The sequence below is a fragment of the Myotis brandtii genome, unplaced genomic scaffold (genome assembly GCF_000412655.1).
Source record: "Myotis brandtii unplaced genomic scaffold, ASM41265v1 scaffold182, whole genome shotgun sequence".
In the NCBI taxonomy this organism is placed as follows: Eukaryota; Metazoa; Chordata; class Mammalia; order Chiroptera; family Vespertilionidae; genus Myotis; species Myotis brandtii.
The window spans coordinates 2974966-2984898 of record NW_005356751.1 but is presented as its reverse complement, the minus strand read 5'-3'; the positions used below and the strand labels follow the sequence as shown (position 1 = coordinate 2984898).

Genomic DNA, 9933 nt, shown 5'->3' with positions numbered 1-9933 from the left:
CAAATTTTTGTGCACTGGGCCTCTAGTATTTCTATAAGATTTGTGAAAGTTATCTCTTATTAATGATCTTAGTCAACTGTTTTTATTCTCTAAGATATAAAGTTACAACAAAAATTAATAATTGACCTTCAGGTCTATGCTTCCTTCAATCCAATCTTTTCCTTGTAACAGTGGAATCCGGGCATATTCAAGGAGGAGTCTAATGTAGCAGATTCTAGTTTCACTTAGAGAAAGTAAAATTTAGTTCTTTCATTCCTGCATATTCATCAACTCACCAAAATACTCCAGCTGACACTTGCTTCACCTCTAAAGGATGCTGGAGTAAACACAAAGTCATCTTTTCTTGAACCTTTGGATCAGTGAAGGTCTAAGGAAATCAGAGTAAACAAAATCAGGTGAGAGAAAAGGCTTGCTAAAGTGAAATCTAGCTCTAGAAATAGGAATTTTGGATTTTGAAATCCAACCATTTACAAGTGTTGAAGCAAACAATATTTACATGAATACATTCTTTCTTTTTTTGAAATCACCCCAAAGCAGAGGAAATGAAAAAAGGAGAGCTGCCTGCAGGTCTTATCCTACCCTTGACTTCATCTTACCCAAGGGATTAAAATGGTGGTTTCCTTGTGTGAAAGCCCTGGGGGTGTTTTATAAGAAATAGAGGAATGGGAAGAGTAAGAAGAGAAAGAAGTAGCTAAGAAATAATAGCTATTTTATGTCCATTAATTCATTTAAAAATGCAACGACTTCTTTTTTTAAAAAAAAGATTGAAAGTTATGCTTGCATGAAAATTTTATTTTTTTACATTTCAAGTTCAGATTTTGATTCTTGGTCCAGAAAATAATTTTCCTAATGGAAAAAAAATGGCTCCAGTTTGTTCAGGGAGAATAAGAAGTTGGTTTCAAACACCTTGAGATTGAGGGTGATAACATGACATCCAAGCTGAAGCAGCAGGAAAGAGGGCATCCTGTCCATATTATGATTCCTTAAGGAGGTCCCTACTGATAGTTAAATTGGGGACACCCAGTTAACTCAATGCCTTAAGCAAAGGATTAAATTGAAATGCCCTTTAATGGTCTGAGGTCATTCAACAATCAAGTTATACTTAATTCCCCTACTCTAATGCCAGGATCACTAGGCAACCTGCTGATAATAACTTGCTTTCCCATGGAAGTCTGCCTGCAGGGAAAGAATGCACTAGTCATGCATGCCAAAGTGAGCATGCTGGTGCTCCTGACAGTTTTATTGCACTTTTTTTAATTGATTGATGAAAGAGAGAGAGAGAGAGAGAGAGAGAGAAGTTATTCCTCTTACTTATGCATTCATTGGTTGGTTCTTGTATGTGCCCTGACCAGAGATCAAACCCACAACCTTGGCATATCGGGATGATGCTCTAACCCAGTGGTCAGCAAACTCATTAGTCAACAGAGCCAAATATCAACAGTACAACAATTGAAGTTTCTTTTGAGAGCCAAATTTTTTAAACTTAAACTATATAGGTAGGTACATTGTTATTAACTTAATTAGGGTACTCCTAAGCTGGCCTTTGCTAAAAACGTCCTCAATCTGATTGAGGTACATTCGCTGAGGTCGACCCCTTCCAACTCTCCCATCCACACTCGTCTTGTACACTTGTTTCGTCTATGTCCTTTCGTTCATCCTCTCTATATGTCCCCCCCCCCCTTCTTCTAACACCACTTCTTCAAAATAGACTTGCCCAGGCCGAAAACAGACTTCTGCGCATGGGCCACGAAGTTTCAATCGCACTATACGTGCGCGCCCTCACGTGGTATTTTGTGGAAGAGCCACACTCAAGGGGCCAAAGAGCCGCATGTGGCTCGAGAGCCATGGTTTGCCGACCACTGCTCTAACCAACTGAGCTACCTGACCAGGGCCTATTACACATTTTGAGTTAATATGTTGTCATTTTTATTTGATTTCATCAGTCTCTTGAGCTAATATTAGTCTGCCTCAGAAAGATAACTCTGTTTTTGGCATGCTATTTATTGAAGTATGGCCCTAAGTCTACAGGACAAACAACCCACTCTGGCCATAGTAAATTTGCCAAGAGGCCTCCAAGGGGACAGCCTACTGACCTGCTCGAGGTCAACAGGATGTGGTGGCTGGAAGCTTGTCCTTTGGAGTCAAGCAGCCTGCTCTTAGATTCCTGCTTTTAGCACTAAATCATCACAGAATCTGGGCAAATAAGCTCTGTGAGCCTCAGAATCCACCCGGGGGGTGGGGAGAGAGAAGGCTATTGGGGCTGGGGCGCACAATGAAAGTGGGTGTATTAGTTATGTTTAAGGCTTTCTTTGTCAAAGTATCTACATAAGAGTTAGGGTGAAATGAGGACAGTGAATTTAACTCCTTTAAGACATTCTGCAGTAAAATAAAGGAGATGCATGTAAATGGGTAATGAGACTTTAAAGAGATGTGTTTGCATAGGAAGACAGAGCCATGGGTATAAACTGAGGGAGCACAGCCAGTGGAAAGAGAAAGACTGAAACTATAGGGTAAAGTGACAAAGAGGCAAAGGAATTGGAGGAGATTGGAAAAGAAAGGAGCCAGTTGGGGAAGAGACAGGAGCACTCGAAGCCAGGACAGGAGAGTAGCATGGGGCGCATTGTTGGCAGCTCTCTCAGGGCAAGTAAGCCCAGGTGAGCCCCTTCCTGCCTGGCTTCATCTCGGGGTCCAGGGAAGAACTGGGGTGCCCCCCCCCGGGAGAAATCCTCTATTTAGCAGTGGGTTCTCTCCAGTTCTCAGGACTCGGGGACAAGATGGGCCAATGGGGAAAGGGCCCATCCATCTTTAACGAGCCCAACCCCAGACCTCACCCCCTGTGAAGACCTCCTGCCCTCCTCTCCTTCTATTCGCCAGTCTCTGCTCTGTTCTGCTTGTCTTCGTCTTTCCCCAACTCTGCTTCCTGTTCCCTCTGGAGACTGTACCATACAGGAGAGACTTTTAGGATAACAGGTTCCAATCCCAGCTCAGGTACTTTCTCTCCGGTGGTACTTTGGCCAAGCCACTTCGCCTTCCTAAGACTCAATCTCTGAATCTGTAAAATAGAGATAATAATGCCTTTGTCCCAGAGGTGATGTGAGGTTAAATAAACATGCGTATACAGTTCACTCCATAAAAGTATTCTCTCCCCACCTGACCTCCTCCCCAGTCTGTCTTTCCTACTCCCTACCTTCTCTCCTCTTTCAATCTTCCAGTTTCCTTTCCCAGTTTCCCTAAATTTCCTTCATATTTCCCACTACAGCACTTGCTTTCCAACCCAACACACCTCTTTGAGGACTGACCTAACCAAGAGTGGGAAAAGGGGGGCTCCCTGGGAGGCCAGCATCAGGGTGAGCTTAAGTAAACCTTGAAAAGCCACCTGCTTGAACAGGGTAACTCGCAGGATCATCGGCAATCTAAATCAGGCCATGACTGTAAAGGAACGAGCATAGTGCCTCCTGCTACAAAGTTAATACTCAAAAAAAAAGCTCTTATTATTAAGTGTATTTTTAACTCTCCACAACTTTAACTTGAACAATAGTGGGGTCTGAGGGAGGGAAGTTGTGATGGCAGATTTAGGGAACCAGCCCCTTCTCTCCTCATGATGCCCTCCATCTTCTCTGGTTCTACCCTTTGGCTTTCCTCCCACAACTCTAGGTTCCCAGAGGCTGAAAAGCAATGCTTTATTGAGTCCTCCCACCCCTGGACACAGCAACCTTGCAGTCATATCTGCTGGCAACCATCCCTGCCAGCCCAAGAATATTCCCGAGATAACCCACAGTCAGGCCCCAGAGCACAGCTCTAAGAACCCAGGGAAGGGAAATCTTGGAGGTAGGGGAGCAGGGAAATCTCACCTTGGAAGGTGAGAGCAATGAGGGATGAGGAATCAGCCCAGGCCTCTGTCCTGCATGTGTGCAACTGGAGTGTAGTTTTAGGGTGGAAGGTGTAGATAATGTTTTAATCATATTTGGTGTCTGTGACAGCTGCCAAGGACCATAGTGCTTACAGATTGTAGATATTGGGCAAAAATAGAAGTAAAAAGAAATTTAAGCCAGTCTGTGAATTTATATGTATGTTTATAAAAGTGGTGGTTAGTACAGCCAAATTTATAAATTGCGTAGCAATTATATTTAACTTCCATGCCTCAACAATAAATTATTTTATTTCCCATATAATATATATCAGATTGATTTTGTTGTGCGTTGTCATGTCAACACTGAAATCTGTTTATATTCTGTTCGGCATGCAGCTGTTACCCAGCCACAAAATTCTAAAGCAGTGGGAACCCTGCTTCCCTTCCTCGTCCTGTTTATCCCCTGCTCATTTTCCAACTTAGTCTCCTAGTTCCCTCGTCTTCCCTTTTTCTTCCTTCCCTAGCCTGCTCTCTCTGCCTCCCTTGTATATTTTCACCCTCCTCATCCTGCCTGTCTCTTCCAAACATGCCCCCCCTGACTTGGTCCTCTTCCCTCCCCTTCTCACTTCCCTATTCATCCACCAGCACTAGAGTAGAGTGCTGGGTTTGGTCCTGCTAGCCCTGTAACCTCCACAAGTTCCCTTCCCTTCTAAGCCCTGGGGTTTTTTATCTGTCAAAGCCGCAATCAGGGTAACTCTAGGATCACTAGGCAATCTATATAAGGTCATGACTGTAAAGGAATGAGCACAGTGACTCCTGTTACCAAGTTAAGACTCAAAAAAGAAAGTCCTTATTATTAAGTGTATTTTTAACTCTCCACGAGTAGAAAACCTCCTATCAAATCTGAGAGCCATCCCTACTGATGTTCAATTATCAAACAGTTATCAGGTGCCTATTCTATGTCAAACCTGGGCTGGGTAGAGGGAAGCAAAGCTCATTAGGCCCCATCTGTCCTTCAAAAGCCCACAGTCTGAGAAAGACAAGACAGACAGACACATGGAAGAATCATTAGCGTGGCATGTGTAGGGCTAGGATAGAAGAAGGGACCGAGATCCATGGAGTCAGAGGGAAGGGAGTCACCAAGCTTGCTTTGCAGAGTCAGCTGAGACCTCACAGATGGTGATTCCAAGTAGTATCCTTTTGAAAGAAATAGAAGAGTTTGCTTAATAAAATGAGGTAAGGACGGGTAAAAGGAGCAAAATGTGGAAAGATCAAGCATGAAAGAGAAGGTTTGAGGAGCAGCGGCAGTCATGGCAACCAGACTGCAGGGAGCATGGAGGAATGTGGTGTGATATGGGGCTGGCAAAATAGATAAGATAGATTCTGAAAGAAGGCAAAATCTCATCATTGTTACCATCGTCACTATCATTCACTGGGTACTTGACCTCAGGCTAAGCACTTGATATAGATCATCTCATTTAATCCTCACCAAAACCCTATGGTCAGGGACTGTCTCCATTTGATAGATGAGATGACAGAGAGCGTCACTATGGTTAAGAGCCTGTGGTTGACCCTGAAGGTAATGGGAAGGCAGAAGAGCTCTCTCTCTCTCTCTGTAGAATGGATGGTTAGAGTTCAGCCCCCCTTGTCCATTGTCTTTGCTCCCTTGTTCTCTCAATGCAAGTGCCTGCTGACAGAGTTTTTAGGAAGGTTCCTCTCTCAGCATGGACTGGCATGGAGAGAAACGGGGGAGCAATGACAGCCGGCAAGCAGAGCTGGATCCTAGAGATGTTTCTGCGGTGGAACTGACAGAGTTTATAAATGGCTCATATGTTATGGTGCAGAACAAGGAGCAATCTGGGGTGACTTTCAGGTTTTTCCCTCAGCACAATGAGGGGATAGAGGTGCCGTTGTCTAAAATGCCAAATACAGCAGTAAAGAGAGAGGAGGAGGAGGAGGTGTAGGAGCAGGAGCGGGACCTGGGGTGGGAGAAAAAGTTCAGTATGAACCCATTAGGTTTGAACGGCCTCTGGGTCATTGAAAATATCGTCAGCACTAAAGAGAAAAGACAGACTTGCAGACTTGGAGTCGACATATAAGGAAATGTTGAAGTCACGGGGAATGAATGATCTCACTCAGGAAGAACAAGAATAAAGAGCAGTGAGGAGAGGACAGAGGGTGAGGATGAGTCAATAAAAGGACAAGGACAGAGTCCCTAGGGGACACTCCACCTCAAAAGAAGGGTCATGGAGGGGTGCATTGGAATGAAATGCTGTGCTTGCCTAGCTGAGCTCTCATCCTCTCAGCACCCAGCCCAGAGCCTGGCAAAGGGTAGGTGCTCAGCAAATACGAGTTGAGTAAAGAAAAGGAGAAAGGAAATAAGGGCGGCCTCAAGTTAAGGAAGGAGTGTGTTTCTGCAAACACAATGATCAATAATATTTAACATTTGCATTCAGAAATTTCTTTGTTAATACTTGAAAAATATTTAATATTGCTAAGAAGTTCAGTTAGACTTTAGACATGTGCTACAAATGTGTAACATTTGGAGGTTACCATTTTCTGTTACTTTTCATGAGAAATCCTGAAAACAAATACTAGCATCTAATTCTTGTCCATGCCTTGCAAGTATATAGAAGTTTTGTTTCAAGGAGAACTACAATTTCCAGTTTACTTTGTGAAAATTTCTAGTTAACCATGTAAACGCAAAATAAAATCCTCCTGTGAAAAAACAATATATCTGCCAGGGGTATAAAAAAAATCACTTGGCCCCTCCTTTTTAATGACGCATGCATGATGAAACAATATAAAGGCACAAAAAATAAATATAAATTAAAATCTACTCTGAATTTACATTTTGCTCCAAGGCTACTAGCACGGAACAACACCTAAGCAAAGGTGACAGATCGTGGGCACAGATGTTGGGATCACATATGCGATACGGTATCTCCTCATCTTCTTTCTAATAAACCTTCAGCCCCCAATTAATGTTTCTTGCCAGTTTTTTTTTTCTTCAAAACAGCTCATTGTTATCAAGGGACCTGAGAGTCCCTCATGTCTATCAACGAAACAACTAGACGAATGAATTTTTTCAAACACATCTCAGAACTGAAAACATATCCCTCAAGCCTCAGAGAAGAGCTTAGTGGCAAACTGTTCATGTCCAAGGCATGAATTGACCACAGAACAGAAAACACCTTGAACAGGTGCACTAGCTACAAACCCCCTGAAAAAAAACTAAAACCAACTCCTACCAAAGGAAGTGACAAATACCCACCAATTAAAACACACACACACACACACACACACACACCACACACACACACACACACACACACACACGAAAAAAATGGGACATGATGTTGCTCCCATTGCTGTTTAATAGGTGATGATTACAAGATTTTTTTAAAAATCAACTTCAAAGAAAATGTCCTATTTCCCATACCAAACTAACTTTTCCCAAATTTATTTTTTAATAAGAGGAGAATAAAAAAGACTATTTGCTAAGCCTCAACCACATGGAAAAGAGAAAAGGAAAGCCCCAAACAGCACAAAGCTAGCACTCCTTAGTCTGCCCAAGTCACCGATTCCTGAAAGCTCCCTCCGACTCACCTCAGCCTGGACCTACCCCTCTGCCCGACAGGGGAGCTTTCCCAGCAGTGCAGGAAGATCAGACAGGTACCCATTCCACGACCATCTCAGGGAGAAACGCAAGGCTATTCCGAAAGCTCTAGTGATTACACAGAAAACAAGCTGGGTCTCTAGGGGACATTCTTGAAAACCTGAGACCAACTCCGGGAAAAACGCTCTTGACCACTTACCACCACCGGAAGCAGCTAAGTGGCAGATCAGAATCAGCACCTCATCAGAAAAAGAGGAAGATGTTGTGGGAGAGCAGTTTCACTACCAGTGAGGAATTGGGGGAGAAAACGCTCCTTGGAAAAATACCAAAAGCCCAGAAGAGTCTCTCCTTCTATCGCTGCCGCCGGCTGCTGCCAGGGCAGAACTGGTTAATCTTGGAGAAACAAAAGGAAGCTCCCTGGAGGCTGGCTTCGGGAGCATGACTTCCTCGGTGGGAACCAAGAGTTCAGAAGGATGGACGCGGACAACGGAAGGGGTGACCAGCTACCACTTCTGCTTAGCAAACTTTTATCAGCCCTTGGTTGAGGGAGAGAAATAAGCAAACATCCTTGGAGTTCTCACCTGTTTCTCCCAGACATGAAGGCATTGGCAAGGGTCGGTTTGTGTGTTTTTCTAGTCATTACAAGGGGAATTCAACTCTGTTATGGATGAAAGCTAAGCACACTCATGCAACATTTACTAGGCAGGGCAAGGACACTTCCTGTTTCCCAACAGCCTGAATTTCAGCTCAGAAGAGGCAAACAGTTAACCCTGAGGATGCCAAAGAACAAATGCATGGAGGAAATGGACTTGAGTTTGTAGTTCAAATCGCTTTGAGAGAGTTCTGGCTTTTAAGATGGGATTAGGTGAACACAAAATATTTTCGTTTGTGGCTATTTTTAAATGAAAGGATTATAGTTCCTTTTAAATATGTCTAAATCCACTTATGGATTTTCCAGAAGTTGCATCAGCTTTGCAGTTAAGTACTGAAACCAAGTATGTTTTCATCATGTCTCTATCGCTAGTGCAAGCTGATCCCCTGTGCATTGTCAACTCCATTCTTCTAGGATATCTGGTACTGAGCCCCCAGTTTTCCACAGAGCCAGAGCAGAGAGAAAGGAGGGCCTCTCCCTCCCAAGGCTCCACAGTCACAAGGAAGGGCAGATTCTTGAAACAAGAATGATAGCTTTCCTTTTTGGATGATAAAAAGGACCAAGAGCCTGGCTGGTGTGGCTCAATGATTTGAGTATCATCCCGTGGACCAAGAGGTCCCGGGTTCAATTCCCAGTCAGAACACAAGCCCTGGTTGTAGGCTTGATCCTCAGTAGGGGGCATGCAGAAGGCAACTGATCAGTGTGTCTCTCTCATCAATGTTTCTATTTCTCTCTTCCTCTCCCCTCCTCTCTATCTAAAAATCAAATTTTAAAAAAAGGACCAAGAACAAACAGCCTATGCAATGAAGCAATTGTTTCTTTAAAATATTTAAAATGAAAAACTTTTAAATTAAAAAAAATTAGGTATAGCTTCTATACCATTTTTTAATTTATCATATTGGCAACTATTTGGTAATTCCCTTTGTTGAATAAGTATAAGGAAATCAGTATCTTCTCCTACACCATTAGTGGGAATAGAAATTGGTAAAAATAGTTTTAAAGGGAAACCAAGGAATGCCTTTAAATATAGAAATGTGTATGTTCCCATCTCTTAAAAATTTACTTTTCAAATGATCACAAACAAGCAAATATATCTGTAAGTATGTTAATTATAGCACTGTCTGTAAAATAAACAACCAAAAATATCTTAAAGATAGGGGACTGGCTAAATAAGCTAAGGTGCATCTGTATAGAGGAGTGCTATGCAGCCATCAAGAGGGATGAGAACAGGACTGGAGAATCAGTTATCTGGGCTCAGATCTGTCTCACCAGTGACAGACCAGGTGACTCTGAGCAAGTTCCCAAGCCTCTATGTGCCCACCCGAGCCTTTTCTGATCTTCCCAGCATCTCTGGTCCCTCCCTCATGGGCACTACTAGAGACTGGGTTTGGTACCATCCACCTGTGCTGATCCTATAATGTCTGCTATCTCCCCTCCCTGCTCATAGAATGTTTTCCTTGAGGTGAGGACTATGATGACTGTGCCTTCAGTTTTGCATATCTCTCTCTCTTTCTCTCTCTCTCTCTCTCACACACACACACACACACAGAGACTTGCACTATAAAGTTGTGAGTGCAAATTAAGGAGCTACATGTTGTGTTTTTATTGCATTTATCCAAAAGTTTCTGATGCCAGAAAAAGTTCATATGCCTTGTCACTTTCCCTGAAATTTCAAGGCTAGAGATGCCTTTCCTTGGCTTACTAAAAATATTCTTGCCAAATGCTTCTTTAAAAAGCTCTAAATTTCTTTAAAATGCTCTGGTTTTGTGTACTAACTAGAGGCCCAGTGCACAAAATTCGTGCACGGGGGGG

General features: G+C 43.0%; 1 protein-coding gene across 9 annotated transcripts in view; it reads right to left on the bottom strand.

Annotated features, from left to right (window-relative positions):
* ATP8B4 (ATPase, class I, type 8B, member 4) overlaps positions 1-9933 on the bottom strand; it is a 227820-nt gene that overhangs the window by 214594 nt on the left and 3293 nt on the right. For 2 of the 9 annotated variants that reach the window (XM_014537813.1, XM_014537821.1), the window contains exons 1-2: positions 7460-7649; positions 276-367 (exon numbers count right to left, since the gene is read on the bottom strand). The gene's annotated coding sequence lies outside the window, so the exon portion shown is untranslated. The other 7 variants (XM_014537818.1, XM_014537819.1, XM_014537816.1 and 4 more) reach the window with 6 other exon arrangements.